This window comes from Chiloscyllium plagiosum, unplaced genomic scaffold (genome assembly GCF_037043375.1).
Source record: "Chiloscyllium plagiosum isolate Xiang-an unplaced genomic scaffold, Cpla_swu_hap1 HiC_scaffold_8, whole genome shotgun sequence".
Lineage (NCBI taxonomy): Eukaryota > Metazoa > Chordata > Chondrichthyes > Orectolobiformes > Hemiscylliidae > Chiloscyllium > Chiloscyllium plagiosum.
Genome location: NW_028270146.1, coordinates 77,070,505 through 77,076,504, shown reverse-complemented (window position 1 = coordinate 77,076,504; position 6,000 = coordinate 77,070,505).

The following is a 6,000-nucleotide window of genomic DNA, read 5'->3' as shown; positions in this document are numbered from 1 at the left end:
CACTGGGTGTGTTCCTGGGTGGCAGTGATTTACCCCATAGTCCTTGGAAGTTCACACTTATCCCTCAGTGGCTCATAAATAGAACTCCAGACTTAATTGTTGGATTCCTTTTCTCATTTATCACAGGCTCTAACCAATTTCTACCACAAATTACATGGCTTGGGTTCATATCTAAGTCACAGGATACCGGCTTTGAAATTAAAAGATGTTTACAATTGGAAACAGGTGGGCACTATGTAATGTCTTTTTTAAATGGATTCTGTCATGGCACCAGTGTTATGTAGAACATAAGAATACCAATCCGTTTTTGAGGCTGCTTGATCCTCAATATCAGATGCAGACGAAGAAATTGACCTTTATAAAATGTGGGTGAACTTGCATTTTATTATAGTGATCCAATCCACAACTGGTTCACTTGACAATTCCTGAACCCATCTTCAAAGCCTGCCACCATCGACAGAAGTCAGAACTAATGACTTCATGACTGAAATTGGAACCTACACCGATCTTCTACAGTCCCACAAACTGAGATGGGAAGAGAGTGTGTGTGTATGTGTGTATGTGGGCATGGAGTGAAGTGGATAGTTGGGGAAGTTTCTAAAGCTTTAAGTGATACCTGAACAGTAAGTAAAGTTGTATTTCTCTTGTGCAGATGGATAAGCAAGTAAATACATACATTTTTCCCTTATATTTCATAATTACAAACATACATAAATTACATGTTCCATATCTATGAGCAGCTCTTGCTCGAAGTATGGTTGGAGTATGGCTTTTTATAACTGAGACCAAATCGGAAACATAATTTCTGTTTTCTTCTTAATTGCACTTTTCCTTACCAAATAACTCTGAAACCATTTTCTTCAGTGTATTTACACAGAAAATATTATTTTAGAAAACTAGATTCATTAAAATTTCCCTCCAAAAATGAATAATGATAATCCTAGCAGAATTTGCTACCTTTTTTGTATGACTAAATAGCTTTAACATGCTTTATAAAATCAATACACACTGCTTTGACACCTGGCATTGCTTAAAATGTCATTTGTGATACAGATAACTTGCTCAAACAAATGAGTTGATGTAGGAAAATTCCCTGAGGAAAAACTTCTACTTTCTGCATGGATGAATACATCTTTACACACAGAAGAAGAAATCTTGAAACTCTTGTGGTAAGAAACCTGTTTCTCAGAGATGTTCCTTCTCAGTACATATTTGATTAATACATCAAGCGACTTGGCTTAGAAACATTGTCTTTGCACATTTGCTGAATGACTTTTCTTTCTGTCATTCATAAACTAAATGTTCGAGTATGTTGACAGCTGTTGCCAGGTATCTTCCTGGCAACCATTAACAGTGGTGATTTGAGAATCTGCATAAACACAGGCAAAAATTAAAACTGTATCAAACACAGAAAATAGCATCAAATAATTAAGTTTTTTCATAATGTTGTGATTATAATGTTTTATCCTATTTGTAAATGCTCAGTTTAGAGTAAAACTTGAGCATCATTTAAATAAGTATTTGAAGGAAAATGTTTAATTTTCCATCCATTTCTCATTTGATGATTACTACCACAAAAACTGTTGTTTTTCACATATTTGTGCAATGTCTTTACTTATAATCTCTCCTATTTGATTTGAATATTTCCATACTCAATTGTGATTCATTGTAATTTTTACAAATATGATGTTTTACTCACTGTCAGGCAAGCTTTCTATGTTGGCTGTGGTGTAATCCAGAAAATGCTGCATACAAAACAGATGCTTGATGCAAATTTTATATGCAGGAACAAGTTATGAGTGTAATGTTTTATTGATCTTTTATTGATCTTCTTGAAACTTCAGTATCTCAAGCAAGGTGCTCTGTCACAGCTGTAGTAGTCATCATCACAGTTCTCATTAGAAAGAGACAAATGGTGGTGAATTTAACCTGAGGGTCACCACACCTCAAGTGAGAGGCAGCGTTAAGAAAGCAGGACCTTCACTGTAACCTCAGCTGGTACAGGAGTTGAACTCACCCTATTAGCAGCACTGTACATTGCAAGCCAGCCAGCACAGCTACATGATACTTCATTGTCACAGTAATACTGACATTGTAACTATCAAATACCCTTTGGTAAGCCCTTCATGTCTGAAGTTGCCACTTCAACAATTACAGTGAATTTCTAAAGATTTCTCCCATCCCCATTAATTTTACCATCTAGGTAAAAACTTTTATTTTTGTGACTCCTGTATGAATTGTGTTATTATGTTGTGATCAAGAATATGAGCCAACTCCATTATCCAAATCTACATAATGAAATAGAAAGATTATTATACAGATTAGTGAAATGAAATAGTCCAGATTTCTCAGGGAACTTGTGTCACTGTTATCCTAAGCATCAATGGAAATTTTGCAGTAGGTGATTTACAGTGTTGCATATCCTGCACTATCAGTTCATTGGATTTGATATTCCTCCATCATTACAATAAATATGAAAGAAATAATCTTGCCACAGCTGTTGGAACTAGTGTATCATGCTGTAATAAGCTGGCCCTGTTAATAAGTTGGCCTTAATTAGATGCTCAGAAAGTGAGAAATTACAAGTGTACAGTCTCACTCCTGAAGACAAATGGTTTCCAGAGATTTTCAGACACCAAGTTTATATTTTTGCGTTATATTTTTTCTACAATTTTTTCTTGCTGTCTCTTTATTTCTCTGAATTATATTTTTCATTAGCTTTTGTTGTTTCCCTATTTCTACTTTTATTCTAATTGACTCTACTGCTTTCTCCGTCATTCCTCCGTGTTACAGAAGACAGTGGAAGTGTTGTAGAGTGTTGCCACTCTCCGACACCATCGTAAAATACAGAAAAATAAGCAATAAAATGAAGAAGTAAAGAATGCGTCTAACTTTACTGTCCAAAGTTAAAAATCACACAACACCAGGTTATAGTCCAACAGGTTTAACTGGAAGCACACTAGCTTTCGGAGCGTCGCTCCTTCATCGGGTGGTAGTAGAGGGCTCAATCCTAACACACAGAATTTATAGCAAAAATTTACAGTGTGATGTAACTGAAATTATACATTGAAAAATTGATTGTCTGTTAAGCCTTTCATCTGTTAGAATACAGTGATAGTTTCACTTCTTTCATGTGTAAATCACAAAACCTTTTTTTAAAATGTTGCATTCTCGGGTTAGCTGTTAACAATGGTGATAGCTAGACAATATGTTGAAGGTGTTGGCCCCTTGTGTTCTCTGTCTATGCCCTGGGTTTAGATTGATTCTAATCTAAAAAGTGAGATAACGGAATTTTACATGAATTTATGCAGTTTTTGAGCAAAGTACAATGTAACCCTGCAAGTACAAATTCACCCCACAAAATATATGTGTGCATGTGGGTCTTCGTCTGTCTGTGTGTATCTGTCTGTCTGGGTTGAGGGTTGTGAGTGTGAGAAAGTGTAGGTGTGTGTGTAGTGAGTGCAGAGTGTCTTAAGTCTGTGAGAGGGTGCATGTGTGAATGTGGGAGTGTGTGTGTCTGTAAGGGTGTGTGTGGGTGACTGTGTGCGCATCTGTGTATATGTGTGTCCATGTGTATGTGTGTATAGGAGTGCCTGTGTGTGTGTGTAGGAGTATCTGTGGGTGTGTGTTTAGTGCAATGGTGGTCACCTGTAGTGTGACATGAACCCAAGGTCCCGGTTGATTCCCTCCCTATGGGTACAGAACTTAGCTATCAGCCTCTGCTCGGTCACTTTTCGCTGCTGCCTGTCCCGAAGTCTGCCTTGGAGGATGGTCACCCGAAGGTCCGAGGTCGAATGTCCTGTACCACTGAAGTGTTCCCCAACTGGGAGGGAACCGTCCTGTCTGTTGATTGTCGTGTGGTGCCCATTCATCCGTTGTCATAGCCTTTGCTCGGTTTCCCCAATGTACCATGCCTCCGGGCATCCTTGCCTGCAACATATAAGATAGACAACGTTGGCTGAGTCACATGAGTACCTGCCATGTACAAGGTGGGAGGTGTCCCCACACGTAATAGTGGTATCTATGTCCACAATCTGACATGTCTTGCAGCGCCTACCGTGACAGGGTTGTATGGAGTTGTCCTGAGAGCCGGGCAGTTTGCTACGAACAACGATCTGTTTGAGGTTTGGCGGTTGTTTAAAGGCAAGTAGTGGAGGTGTGGGGAAAGTCTTGGTGAGGTGCTCATCCTCATTGATAATGTGTTGCAGGTCACGAAGAACATGGCGTAATTTTTCAACTCCTGGGAAATACTGAACAACGAAGGGTACCCTGTCAGTTGAAGCACGTGTCTGTCTCCTGAGGAGGTCATTACGATTCCTTGCTGTGGCATGTCGGAACTGGCGGTCGATGAGTTGGGCATCGTACCCTGTTCTTGTGAGGGCATCCCTGAGTACTTCCAGGTGTCCCTCATGTTCCTTCTCATCTGAGCAGATCCGGTGTACACATAGGGCTTGTCCATAGGGGATGGCTGTTTTCATCTGTTTTGGGTGGAAGCTGGAGAAGTGAAGTATTGTGAGGTTGTCTGTGGGTTTGCAGTAGAGTGTGGTGCTGAGGTGTCCATCCTTCATGGAGATGCATGTGTCCAAGAGCGAGACAGATAGTCGAGAGTAGTCCATGGTGAGTTTGATGGTAGGATGAAACTTGTTGATGTCACTGTGTAGTTTTATCAGTGACTCCTCGCAATGGGTCCAGAGGAAGAAATTGTCGTCAAAGTACCCGGTGTATAATGTTGGTTGGAGATCCTGCATAGAGAAGAAGTCCTGTTTGAACCTGTGCATAAAAATGTTGGCATATTGGGGTGCAACTTTACTGTCCCTCTTGTTAAGTCGCCCCATCTTCGGCACCACCTCACCTCAACTGGCGTCCCCGTTGCTATGAGGCATTGCTGGACCTCGCCAAAGCAGACAGCACTCCAATGCATCAGCCCAACCTCGACTCCGCTCCTGCCATGAGTCTGCTTCAGGCTCACCTCACCAATGCAGCTGCTGCTGGTGCTGCTGGGCCCAAACTAACCTCCGCCACCGCCTCCATGAACCTGTGCTGGACACAGCCGCTGCTGGGAACCCAAAATTGCCTCCGCCACAGCCATGAGTTGGCACCAGGAAGCGCCCCAGCTATGCAGAAGCTGTCAGGAACGCAACTCTCCCTGATGCTGCTGTCACAAGTCCACACTGCTGGGCTCACTTGCTGGAACCAACGACGTCGCTGCGACTGAGCTCTTCTGAGAAAAATAAAGTGAGAGAAGAGAGATTAAAAAGAAAACCAGATGGAGCAGACGTGCCCCGGACTCAGAAGCCCTCCTCCATTTGCAGGTTTTTGACAAGAGTATCATGGTCATTCTTAAAGACCACTAATGAGACAATCTCAAATGATGGGGAGGTTCCCAACTCAAAGGACTGGGTTGGACAAATTGGACAGGCCCAATTCCAAAGGAGAGCTTTTTTTTTATATCTTTCTCAAAGGAACTAGATAATAGTATGCTAGCTGAAAAAAGTCATTAAAAGCTTGCAAAGTGTCTGTGAGATAGTTACAACCTGCCTACCAACTGTCACGCACTTTTGAGTCCAGGTCTCCTTGGAGGCTGGGTTCAATACACAAATGGAAACATACTTTCCTTACCGTTTCTCATCGTCACTATCCTCACTCATTTAAGTAGAAGACTGGACAATATAATTTCATACAAATAAGATCTCAACACCAACATTCCAATGGGGTGTTTCAAAAATGTCTGTACTTCACGTTAAGTGCAAATTAAACATGCTGCAGAAAGTTAAGTCTGACATTTACTGAAATAACAATCATTAGAGTGATTAAATTACCGTTCCTGTAATGCTGCTTAACCTCTCTAGTCAATTTCAGAGTCTAATTCCTGCAGGTAATAAGTTCTTCCTAGAAATGTTTTAAAAATATTTTTATATTTGTCTTATTTCTGCCTGTCTATTCTCTCTTTTCCTTAACCTTATTTTTTTCTATATCTAAGCTTATTCAAATTCATCCTAT